Genomic DNA, 14,047 nt, shown 5'->3' on the forward strand with positions numbered 1-14,047 from the left:
GGTATAGACCTTTATCTCAACCAATGCAAGTGGCCCTCAGATTTGCCTGTTGCTTTTCAGGCTTCCCTAGTTGCTCAAGTGGTAAAGAATATGCCTGCAATGCAAGAGACTGGGGTTTAATCCCTGGGTTGGGAAGATCCCCTGGAGAAGGAAATGGCTTCCCACTACAGTATTCTTGCCTAGAGAATCCCATGGATAGAGGAGCTTGGTGGGCCACAGTCCCTGGGGTCAAAAAGAATCAGACATGACTGAGCAACTAACGTTATAATTCTATAGAGCTTTATAGTCAAAGTTCTTAGTTTGCTACCAAACTTAATTCTCAAGTATGTGATTTTAATCAAAGCAGAGCTTACATTGACCTTCTAATGACCTTATTCGAATTTCATGAGATTTAGTTTCTAATTCAGTATTGTGGGCTCTCAGCATTGCCTTCAACACATGTTAGGGCCCATTCCCTATCAGATGATGTTTTGGTGTATGAAATATTCTTGCTTGTCATTGAGATAAATATTTCTTTGAGTCATCTTCCAAATATTCAAGTGCATTCAATTTACCTTGAAGGAGTTTATTAAGCAAAATTTACGATAAATTGGGTGCAGAAATAAAGACTTGGTGTTTTTCTTCAAGAAGCTCATAGTCCAGTAAAGAAGAGAAACAAGTAAACAAATAATCTACTATATTTTCTTATGAGTGGCAGATATCTTTAGGAGAATCTCAAATAAGACAAAAAGGTACTGCTAACCTTTTTGAACTGTGGATGTGGAAATAGATGTGACTGCTTCATAGTTAGCAGTCACATCCATTTCCTACGTGACAAGTCCCTACACTGGGACTTCACTCATAATAGATAGATAATAGATATGCAAAAAAAAAAAAAGGAAAATGTGAGCAAAATCTGAGTTTTCAATGTCTGGAATATAGATTGTTGAGAGGATAGAGGAAACTTGAAAAATAAAAGGGATTATGCTATATGAATGCATGAGATTTGAAAGGTACATTGATGGCCTGGATGAACTTGGTGAATGTTATTTTGATTTAACTACACATTTCATAGCAGGGTAAACAATTTTTGCATGGGAACTCAGCAGCCTAGGCATAAGTACACAGAAAAATGATGATGGAAAGAACATGATGACAGAGTTTTATGTTAATTTGTTGGCTAGTTAGCTAGTTAGTTAAAAAGATAAGTTTTAAATCCCACTGTGTGAGGTTAATCTCATGAAATGGGAGCAACACAATCTATTGCAATCAGTTCCTTTGCCATCTTTTTTAATAAAAATATTTTTAAGACTAACACCAGTTTTTAGAAATGAGTCATCCATACTATTTAATGACTAGTGATAATGGAAAGATCTCTGGTAAACTCTAGAAAAAGTCATCTTTCATCAATTCCCATATATGGTGATGGCTTAATCTAGAGCATAAGCCTTAGAGACAAAGCAGAACTAATTTAGGCTTAACTTTTGGAATTGGAATTGGACAAGAAGAAAAGGCAGAAGTAGAGTGTAAAAAACAGAAACCAGAAATTCAGAAGCAGAAAAGAAACAAAAATGAAAAATGGACAATACAAAATAGAAATCGCTATCTGGTGCAAATATCAGAACTGACAATAGAGAAAACCCTATTTGAAAATCTAGTTTTGAAAATTTTCTTTGATATAGCTTATTTGTTTGTTTTGCCCCTATATTAGAGGAACACAAAGAAGCAAAAATATGGGTATCAAAAAAGGAGAAAATCTTTCAGTGGGTTAGGATTCTGTGTGCTAAAACATGACAGAATCTAGCATATGTACTGCTGATAAAAGTGAGTGAAAGTTGCTCAGTCCTTTCTGACTCTTTGTGATCCAGTCCATGGAATTCTCCAGGCCAGAATACTGGAGTGGGTAGCCTTTCCCTTCTCCAAGAGATCTTCCCAACCCAGGGATAGAACCCAGGTCTCCCACATTGCAGGAGGATTCTTTACCAGCTGAGCCACAAGGGAAGCCCAAGAGTACTGGAGTGGGTAGCCTATCCCTTCTTCAGTGGATATTCCCTACCCAGGATTTGAACTGGGGTCTCCTTCATTGCCAGAAAAAGCAATGGCATCCCACTCCAGTACTCTTGCCTGGAAAATCCCATGGACGGAGGAGCCTGGAAGGCTGCAGTCCATGGGGTTGCTGAGGGTCAGACACGACGGAGCAACTTCACTTTTACTTTTCACTTTCATGCATTGGAGAAGGAAATGGCAACCCACTCCAGTGTTCTTCCTTGGAGAATCCCAGGAACGGGGGAGCCTGGTGGGCTATCGTCTATGGGGTCGCACAGAGTCGGACACGACTGAAGTGACTTAGCAGTAGTTCCTTCACTGCAGGCAGATTGTACTGTTACTTGAAATTATTAATGTAAAATATTCTCTTCTCCATGAACAACTTCAATCCTTGTGATATAAGCATAGAATTTAAAGGTTAGTGAATAACTTTTGACAGGTAATCAATATTTTATACATGTTTATCAAACATGAGAAATTACAAACTTTTGGGGTTCTAACATGCTAAGGGAACTATTTTCTTCTTAATCGATCAGCTGACTAAAACTGATTTTGTATACTAGATAGAAAATTTCAACTGTTGAAGGATTAGAAGATAAAAAAATATAACAAATTAACAGTGCTTGATAAGGCATTTAATGATTCAGAAGGCATTCTATCATGTTCATTATGAGGGATACCAATTGCACTGGAAAATCAGAAGAAATAACTGACAGGGGACTTTATTTGAGAGAATATTAGCTAAACCATATTTTTGTTAAATTTTTTAGATAATGTGTTGAGGGTAAAAAGCAAACTGGAAATTTAAATAATTTGCATCTTTCCTGTTGCAAAACTATTTAAACTACTTCATGTATCCTGTCATATTGCAAATGGCTAATTACATAATGGTTGCCTCTTCTTGACCTTAGATTCCTTAGTTATGCCTCTTATTTACCATTTTGTCTATTGAACTTCAACTATAGGTTCTTAATTTGTTGACTAAAAATAATTAGCAAAAATCAAGCAAAGTCCATTTGAAGGTGATACTGGCCTATTAGAATGGAAGTGGATGAAGGGATTTCTTAGTAGATAAACCAATGCAAAATATTCTATTAATTTTTTTGCCCCTCAGCAATATTGTTAAGGAACAACAGTCAGTATGAAAAAACAGCAGAATGAAGAGTTGATAATGCTTTTTAATGCAATTGACAGCTAGTACAATGAGAACCTGTGCCACGAAATGACTAAGTCAAACTTGAATCTGATGGAAGATTCAAGGTAAGTTAATCCATGAGGTAGCATTTTATGTATGAGTACTACAAGTATGATCAAAATGTGGAAAGTATATGGCAAAATATTCAACCCAAAAATACAATGAAATCTAAATTTCTGCAACCTCTTTATTTTTACTTTTAATTCATGTGCCTCCATGTTTCCCAGGAGATCTAATTAAAACATAAAGAACATGATAACATTGAAATAGTTCTACAGAAACACATTTGTTTCTTAAAACACAACAACGTCTGTAGAATAATAGATGCTATGTAATGCATCATTAGGGTAGGGTATAGGTCCCCAGTATTTATTAGGCAGTGTTGGAAGGGGCTTGGCATTATTTTGGCAGTTGCATAGTGGGTTTCAAATTCAAGTCTAAATGCATTTTAATCATTAGCAATTTAGCAATTATAATTTAGAAAGACAAATAAAAGAACCACAACTGTTACGACTACAGAAACATTTGAGTATAATATTGAGCAATATGAATGTTTGAGCCACTTTTGCATTTGTTGTTAGTAATTTTTATCACAATTATGGCAATAATAGCTAGCATTCCACAGCTATGGAAACTATTACTTCAAAGTGTTGACACATTCATCTTATTTCGTTCTCATAATATATCCATATGGTAAGACCACCTCCCAACCATTTCATTCAACTCAGAAGGTCAGGAATGGGAGTTGCAGGCTTAAAAGCATGCAACAAAGTCCTTTGTGCTTTCTCTATACCCTCAAAGGAAGAGAACAAAGTATTAATACTGCATCCATGCTAATAACAGGGAGAAAACATTTTCAAGTTGGCTCCCATTTCTTTACTAAAAAACCTTTGGCTCCACTACCTTATCACTTTCTTAAAAATCATTATGTTTTCTTTCCTGATGCTGGGAATGATTGAAGGTAGAAGGAGAAGGGGACAACAGAGGATGAGATGGACATGAAGGCCTGGTGTGCTGCAGTCCATGGGGTCACAAAGAGTAAGACACGACTGAGCAACTGAACTGAGCTGAACTTCCCTCCTATCAAGCTGTCATTTCTTTGTTACTTAATTTATTCATTAAAAAATAATCTTGTGTGCCAGTATGTACTAAGCAAAGATCTAGGTGTCAGCCTAACAGTACTGGAAGTTCTATTCTAGGAAATGCAGAGCTTGCATTAGTAATTAATTTCTAGCCTCTTTTTCCAACTCATGAAAGCTCAAAATGTACTACATTTTCATAACCCTAAGCATGAAAGAAAAATCTACTTTATTTATATTTTATATGAAACATGTTTTAAATAGTGGTATAAACTTTGTGTCCACGTGTTTCAGTATGTTTTCACGTGGAAACAAATAACAATGAAATGGACATCACTCTTTTCCAATATCTTCCTTTATGGTGGTGGTTGTTCAGTTGCTAAGTCATGTCCGACTCTTGCAACCCCATAGACTGTAGCCTGCCAGACTCCTCTGTCCATGGGATTCTCCAGGCAAGAATACTGGAGTGGTTTACCATTTCCTTTATGGTAGTTTTTCCAATAAAGAGAAAAAAATTAATTAACTTTATTATGTCTAAAATTTAAACAGTAATACTTTAAAAATATTATTTAGTATTATTAATAATAATACTTTAGTAACAGAAGTAAAGTATAATAATAATTCTTTAAAAACATATCTCATACATCCAGCAAAATATATGTCATGCATTCAGCATAAAAATATATAGGAAATAAAGAGATATAATATGATATTTTCTAAGGAGAAAAGAATGTATTTTGCAATTTTATTCTCTGTCCCACTGTTTCATTGTATCTATCTCTATATATATCAATATAGCTGACCCATCAACAACTGGGGCTTTAGGAGCACTAACTGCATGGTAGAAAACCCATGTATAACTTTACAGTTGGCTCCCATATTCACAGTTTTGCATCTTTGTCTCAACCAACTTTGTGGTGATATAGCATTTGTTGTTCAGTCGCTAAGTTGTGTCAGACTCTTCGTGACCCCATGCACTGCAACATTCCAGGCTTTCCTGTCCTTCACCATCTCCCAGAGTTTGCCCAAGTTCATGTCCATTGAATCTATGATGCCATCCAAACATCTCATCCTCTGTCACTCTCTTCTCCTTCTGCTTCAATCTTTCCCAGCATCAGGGTCTTTTTCAATGAGTGGTTTGCCATGCCCTTCTTCAGGGGATCATCCCAACACAGGGATCAACCTAAATCTCTCATGTCTCCTGCGTTGGCAGGCTGGTTCTTTACCATTAGCACCACCTGGGAAGCCCTGCTGTAGCATTTATTATCTAAAAAAAAAAAAATCCCTGTATAAGTGGGCCCATATATTTCAACCTCATGTTGTTCAAGGGTTCAAGTATTGATTATGTAAATGTTTGTGTTCATGTGTGTGTGTGCACATATGAAAAGGTGCATTATATATATGTGTAGATGTGCGTATGACTTTGTGTTTATTTATATACATACAAGGGCTTCCCAGGTAGTGCTAGTGGTAAAGAAACTTCCTGTCAGTGCAGGAGTGTCAGAGAGTGGGCTCCATCCCTGGGTGGGGAAGATCCCCTGGAAGATGGCATGGCAACCCACTACAGTATTCCTGCCTGGAGAATCCCATGGACAGAGGAGCCTGTCAGGCTATAGTCCATAGGGTCACACAGAGTTGGAAATGACTGAAGAGACTTAGCATGCATGCACTCATACACATACATAATATATAAATGTTCATACATACACATTGCATATAGCATATTAGATGAATAAGAATCTTTCTACTTTAATATCAATATAGCTAACTCTTGATGATACAGAATATAGATATTCTTGTATTTGGCCCACATTTTTCTCATTCCTTTTTTATTGTCAGGCACTGTATTTCTTCCCCAAACAGTAACAAGTACACAGAGAGTAAAGAGAGAAACAGAAAGAAAAAGTGACTTTACTATAAATCTATTTTTCTACTTCTGACAAAAGTTTTTAGGGCAGAGATGCTGGTGATTGGAGATAAAAGTGAGCTTTTATCTGTAGTTGGCATTTACCTTGTCTCTAGTAGTCCCTCCCTTCTTTGGATCACAAAAAGAGTCTATCCAAAGTTTTCTGGATATCTTCCATATCACTACTTCATTCACTAGTCTAAAACTTTAGTTTTTGGAACTGGGAAGCACATTCTAAGATTATTGAATAATACCTGTCAATTTAGGGCCACATTTCTTCATTTAATAGATTAAGGAAACCACAGCAAATATATCTAGCCCTGATGGGTAATAAGTAAATAAAGTGATAGTGATTATGTAAATTCATTGCTATCAGGCTCCTGAAAACATATAAGAATTATTCCTAAGGAATTATAATAATTTGAAAATTCTTATTAATATCATCATGAAACTAGGTTACTTTTTATTCAGAGTTATCAAGTTCCCTAGGAATATTTTGATCTTGATCTTTTGTCTTTATACACAGTGACATATAATCCTGTATATTTTATAAATTTATCTACACAGTTTAATAAAAAATATTTATATAAAAAGTTCCATTTGTTAATTCAGTAAAATAGATCTCTTTAGTTGGATCTCTTCAAGTGGTCTTCATCATTTTCTAGAAAATTATCAGGTATTACATTTTCTAAGATTACCTTGTAAGAGTGTTTTTGTTTTATTTTGCTTTTATCATTGATATATTTATTTATTAGATTGGAACCAAATAAGATTCACACATCATATTTATAATGTCTGTTAAATCCTTGTTTATTCTTTATTTTCTTGCAATGTATTTGTTGGGGAAAAAAATGGGCTTTTTGCTGACCAGTGTTTTCCACAGTCTATTGATTGCACACACTTAGGCTTATTCAGTATATTTCTCTGTTCTCTATACTTACTATATACTGGTAACCAGAACTAGAGGCTTAATCTAATTAAAGGCAATATCCTTTTGCAACACTCCTTCAGGAGTGTTGTTGTCATGAGCAGAGACTTTGCTAGCCCCTATGTTCACTTTCCCCAGGACAAGGACCCTTTTCTTATTTTAAAAGGCAGATAATATCTGGTTGTCTCTTATTTTCTGTTAATGACCATTATGATCAGTACCTGGATTATTCTACCATAGATTTTAAAAATACAAATATTCTGCGGTCAACATATGCCTCAATAATTAGAAATAAGGCTATGGCAACAATGCCACTGATGGCTCTGCAGCTGCTACAGAGTCTCTGCTATTTTGAAGATGCCAAGGGAGAGAAAAACACTTCAAACCACAGCATTTTTCAAGTACTAGGAGCATGTGTGAAGCATATGCTATGTTTAATTATAAAGGAAGAAGAATTAAAACATCATACTAAAAAGTGTGTCAATTTGACTGCTTGAATTCTGTATGAAAATGTCTCTGGACATGTGCAGAAATGGGATGCCTAAAAGGACCTTCCAGTGAAAGACAGCTTAGGAATATGGGTAAAATAATCTTTACTTGTAGTTTTTATGGGGTAATGAGATGATGCATAATCACCATATTTTAAAACCTTCTAAGTGCTAAAATTTATTTATCCATTCATCTATCCATTTAGTGAATACTGAGTTCTGCTATGTGCCAGATGCTAAGAACACAACAATGATCTAATCAAGACAAAGTCCATAGCCTCAAAAAGCTTACTTACATTCCGGTGGGAAAGAAAAGCTACTAACAAGCAGAGAAAAAGTAACTGATATCACTTAATGTAGTTACAAATGTGATACAGAATAATAAAAATCAGAAGATGGACTATTATTTAATATCAGGATATATGGGGAGAACACTCTGAGAAAACAACATTTAATGACAGAACTAATGATATAGAGGACCAAAACTTAACAATACCTAGGGGGAAAGTTCAAGAGGTGAAATCAATTTCAAAATCCTCATGGTAGTAAAAATTTTGGCCTAAGCTTGAACATTAAAATTTGGGGCTAAAAAAAATGAGTTAATGATGATGTCATTTTTTGAGATAGTGAAAGCATTAGAATTAAAAGTGAGGGAGAGGGGACCAAGAATTCATTTGAGGATATTCTCAGTTTGGGGGATCTTTTAGGCATCCATCAAGAAATATTGAATATGAATTTGGCAATTGGAGCACAGAATTAAAATTGGAGATAAATGTTTAAAATATTCCTGACCTTAAGTAGTTAGGATTTAAGAGATTCTAGGCATTGACCAACCTAGATATCATATTAAAAAGCAGAGACATTACTTTGCCAACAAAGGCCTGTCTAGTCAAGGCTATGGTTTTTCCAGTAGTCATGTATGGATGTGAGAGTTGGACTATGAAAAAAGCTGAGTGCGAAAGAACTGATGCTTTTGAACTGTGGTGTTGGAGAAGACTCTTGAGATTCCTTGGACTGCAAGGAGATCCAGCCAGTCCATTCTGAAGGAGATCAGTCCTGGGTGTTCTTTGGAAGGACTCGTGCTAAAGCTGAAACTCCCGTACTTTGGCCACTTGATGTGAAGAGTTGACTCACTGGAAAATATTCTGATGCTGGGAGGGATTGGGGGCAGGAGGAAAAGGAGATGACAAAGGATGAGATGGCTGGATGGCATCACCGACTCGATGGACGTGAGTTTGAGTGAACTCCAGGAGTTGGTGATGGACAGGGAGGCCTGGCGTGCTGCAATTCATGGTGTCACAAACAGTCGGACATGACTGAGCAACTGAACTGAACTGATATTGAACTTCAAGTCACAGAGCTGAAAAAGTGTCTCTTACTTTGCCTTCCTGTCCTTACCTTGGTCCCCAGCTCTGGTAACCAGATTCCAATCCTTGTCCCTTTGCCTGAATGCCTAAGCAGGTCACCTGACTTTTACCTAGACCTTGCCTTAGGAGCAGAGACTTTGCCTAGCCCCTATGTTCACTTTCTCCAGGACAAGGACCCTTTCCTAATACACTAGCTTTACTTTACTTTAAATGGTGAATCCCCTTACCTCTCTCTATTGAGGACCTTGGGAAGACTGAAGGAATTCCTTACCTACAGTTTCAGAAGATAACTTACCTGTAAGTTTAATGCCTGCATTTGGCTAAAGGAGAGTTGTTCTTAAATTCAACCACTAGAGCAAAGGAGGGAGTGTAGGCAAGAGAATATCTGAGCTGAGGTGCCAAACCAAATACCAAAGAGCAAGGAAGGAGAGATTGAAGAGCAGCGAGTCAAAGGAGTTGAATGTCAAATTTCATAGACCAGAAGGGAAGACAAAAAGGCTATGTCTTTCTATAGAATTAAATTTTTTAATAAGCTGCATCATAAATGTCTGTGTTTTTTGTTAAAATGTAATAGCTGTGCAATGTTTTGTTAGTTTCTCCTGTACAACAAAGTAAATCAGACACATGTATGGAAACATATCCTCTCCCTTTTAAACATCCCTGCCTCCCACCCCATTCCAACCATCTGGGTCATCATGGAGCACTCAGCTGAGCTCCCTGTGCTATATGGCATCTTCCCAGTAGCTATCTATTTTTACACAAAATAGTGTATATAATTCAGTCCCAATCTCCTAATTCATCCAACCGTACCATTCCCAGTCTGTATCCATATGTATCTTCTCTATGTCTGCCTCTCTATTCCAGCCTTGGAATTAGATTCACCTGTATTTCACATGCTAGTAAAGTAATGCTCAAAATTCTCCAAGCCAGGCTTCAGCAATACGTGAACCATGAACTCCCAGATGTTCAAGCTGGTTTTAGGAAAGGTAGAGGAACCAGAGATCAAATTGCCAACATCTGCTGGATCATGGAAAAAGCAAGAGAGTTCCAGAAAAACATCTACTTTTGCTTTATTGACTATGCCAAAGCCTTTGACTGTGTGGATCCCAATAAACTGTGGAAAATTCTGAAAGAGATGGGACTACCAGACCACCTGACCTGCCTCTTGAGAAACCTATCTGCAGGTCCAGAAGCAACAGTTAGAACTGGACATGGAACAACAGACTGGTTCCAAATAGACAAAGGAGTACATCAAGGCTGTATATTGTCACCCTGCTTATTTAACTTCTTGCAGAGTACATCATGAGAAACACTGGGCTGGAAGAAGCACAAGCTGGAATCAAGATTGCCGGGAGATATCTCAATAACCTCAGGTATGCAGATGACACCACCTTTATGGCAGAAAGTGAAGAGGAACTACAAAGCCTCTTGATGAAAGTGAAAGAGGAGAGTGAAAAAGTTGGCTTAAAGCTCAACATTCAGAAAATGAAGATCATGGCATCTGGTCCCATCACTTCATGGGAAATAGATGGGGAAACAGTGGAAACAATGTCAGACTTCATTTTTGGGGGCTCCAAAATCACTGCAGATGGTGATTGTAGCCATGAAATTAAAAGACGCTTACTCCTTGGAAGAAAAGTTATGACCAACCTAGGTAGCCTATTGAAAAGCAGAGACATTACTTTGCCAACAAAGGTCCGTCTAGTCAAGGCTATGGTTTTTCCAGTGGTCATGTATGGATGTGAGAGTTGGATTGTGAAGAAAGCTGAGCACCAAAGAATTGATGCTTTTGAACTGTGGTGTTGGAGAAGACTCTTGAGAGTCCCTTGGACTGCAAGGAGATCCAACCAGTCCATTCTGAAGGAGATCAGTCCTGGGTGTTCTGTGGAAGGAATGATGCTAAAGCTGAAACTCCAGTACTTTGGCCACCTCATGCGAAGAGTTGACTCATTGGAAAAAAATCTGATGCTGGGAGGGATTGGGGGCAAGAGGAAAAGGGGATGACAGAGAATGAGATGGCTGGATGGCATCACGGACTCTATGGACGTGAGTCTGAGTGAACTCCGGGAGTTGGTGATAGACAGGAAGGCCTAGTGTGTTGCAATTCATGGGGTCGCAAAGAGTCGGACACGACTGAGCGACTGAACTGAACTTAACTGTTCCATTTTTCTAGATTCCGCAAGTCAGCTGGCTCGTGCATGCTCAGATGTGTCCAACTCTCTGGGACCCCATGGACTATGGCCCCCACCAGATTCCTCTGTCCATGGAATTTTCCAGGCAAGAATACTGGAGTGTGTTGCCATTTCCTTCTTCAGGGCATCTTCCTGACCCAGGGATCATAGCTGTGTTCTTGCATTTCCTGCATTGGCAGGTGGATTCTTTACTAACTGAGCTACTTCGGAAGCCCAGATTTCACATGTATATGCTAATATACAAGATTTTTTTTTTCTGTTTTTTAAAATTCATCCTGTGGAAGGTTAATCCTGTGTGATGTTCCAGGACAGGTTCCATGGTTCAGTTTGTTCAGGAAACACTTCTTACCTGATCACCACTTGGAGCATCCCAAAACCTAGTAAAATATTAATAAAATATTAATACATTCTGAAGTTCCTTGAGTTTTGTCCAGAGACTTTTTTTCTGCAGGAAACAGCTATTAACAGCAATGCAAATGATATCTGTGTAGCAGTATTAAGGAAAGGCTGCTATAGATGGAGGTGCCAGAAGAATTAGTCTATTCCCACTTCCACAGCTGGATCAGTCAGCCTAACAGCCATGTGTTTCAATCAGAAGGTCTACAGGCCCTCTCCCTGATGATTTAATTGACTGCTGTATGCTGATTTCACAGGGTGTAATAAGAACACTCGGAGAAGGCAATGGCACCCCACTTCAGTACTCTTGCCTGGAAAAATCCCATGGACAGAGGAGCCTGGTGGGCTGCAGTCCATGAGTCGCTAAGGGTCGGACACGACTGAGCAACTTCACTTTCACTTTTCACTTTCATGCATTGGAGAAGGAAATGGCAACCCACTCCAGTGTTCTCGCCTGGAAAATCCCAGGGACGGGGGAATCTGGTGGGCTGCCGTCTGTGGGGTCGCACAGAGTCGGACATGACTGAAGCAACTTAGCAGCAGCAGCAGCAATAAGAACACTGCTAATATAAGAACCCTAATGCTGAGGGCATCCAAGTGAGTCACAAGTCTGCTCCATGATGCCTTCACTGAGTACTCTGTCCTCATTAGTTTTCCTCTTTTCTAAACTCCCATAATATTCATAAGCTCCCATAATATTCAAATATCGAATGGCTAACTATTCAATATTTAATTGTACACAGACTTGTATTTCTGGCTTGTTGCTCCTGGTCCCTACAGCTAACCATTCTCCACTGTTATGCGCATGCTCCATATGTTTCAGTTACAACAAATTCTCAGAGTCCCTGAGCATCCCTACCTCTGTGCTTTTAAATAAGCTGCTTGAGATATCCTTCTCCCTTCATCCCACCCTGGCCAGTTACTACCGGCTCTTTAAGGCCATACATCACCTGAACTGCAAAAGTTCCCCTGGCAAGGGACTCACTCTGTGCTCTGTATTCTCGTGACATTTTCTATAAATTACACTGTCATATTTAACACTTTAAACTTTTCTATACACATCAGAATCTGTGACTATCTCCCATCTCTTGCTTGGAAATGCAGAACTGTTTTCTTTAACTGTGTCTGCTTTGAAAATCTTTTTTTCTCCTGGGACATTCAACTTCTCCGGAAAAAGAAGAGTGAAACCAACTACCTTGAGGGAAATAAGAGGCTGGTATATCAATAATTGTTGCTTTTGAGTGACAATTTTTATTTTTAAATTAAAATTATATGGAGGAAGAAGGACTTTGGTTCATAAATTTTCATATTAACTCACAACGCCACTTGGACATTCAAAATAGAAGGCATTTTCTTTATTCTTGATTAAACTGAGTGTGTTCTGTTGTATAAGACTTCACACTGTCATTAGCAGGAAAAATTTACTAAATATATAAATGAACTAAATTTTAGCCCAATTCAATAATTAAATTTCTTTAAGGAGGAGTTGTCAGCCTCTTGGGCATAAAACTATTCAGTCACTAGAATAGCCTCCAGATCTCTTTTTCCTGTCATCTAAACACCTGGTGGGCTGCAGTCCTTAAGGTCACACAGAGTGGGATACTACTGAAGTTACTTAGTAGGCACCCATGCAAACTTGATAAAGAGACTCAATATGCTTCAGGAAGTGGAGGGTAGGGCTTAACTCTGACTTTATGCCAGTCCTTGGATCTTCAGGATGATATATCTTTGGCATCTCTGGTTGTCTCATACTTTACTGACAGAGCTGAAAAGATCTGCTGTGAGTTTGACTCAGAGTCATCTCTCTGGGCTTCAGCAGTAGTTTGAGGGGCACTCACTTCAACTCAGATTTAACTGGCACTTGTTCCTGGCCCATCCTCTACCTCATCCCTTGACATGGATACCTACCCACTTTCTCCACTGGGAGATCACCATCCCACCAGTGTTCGTCATCTGAAGGCTGCATGTGTGTGTTAGTTGCACAGCCATGTCTGACTCTTTGCAACCCCATGGACTGTAGTCCACCAGGCTCCTCTGTCCATAAAATTCTCCAGGCAAGAATACTGGAGTAGACAGCTAGCCTCTTCTCCAGGAGATCTTCCCAATCCAGGAATCTAACCTGGCTCTCCCTCAGTGCAGGCAAATTCCTTACTGTCTGAGCTGCCAGAGAAGGTCCAAGCTACTGGCTCACAAATCAGCATCCATATGTCACTGGAATTGAGGATGGTCTAGCAGATCAAGCTGTGGCCCCTCCCCCCATTAAACTGTGCTGCACAATATGACTGATGGGACAGAAATAATTGTGAGATGATCTCCTTGCTATTATACACTGCTTCTCTCACAGTAGCTATGTCAGCTCTCTCTGTGAGCTAGACGTTTATCTGACCTTTTCATTCTTCTCCCTGTTTCTTTCCTTTTGTTTCTTTAATACCTTAGTTCAAGAAAGTGTCTAACTTTCACTCTTTTTTTCC

This window comes from Ovis canadensis, chromosome 2, assembly GCF_042477335.2.
Source record: "Ovis canadensis isolate MfBH-ARS-UI-01 breed Bighorn chromosome 2, ARS-UI_OviCan_v2, whole genome shotgun sequence".
Lineage (NCBI taxonomy): Eukaryota > Metazoa > Chordata > Mammalia > Artiodactyla > Bovidae > Ovis > Ovis canadensis.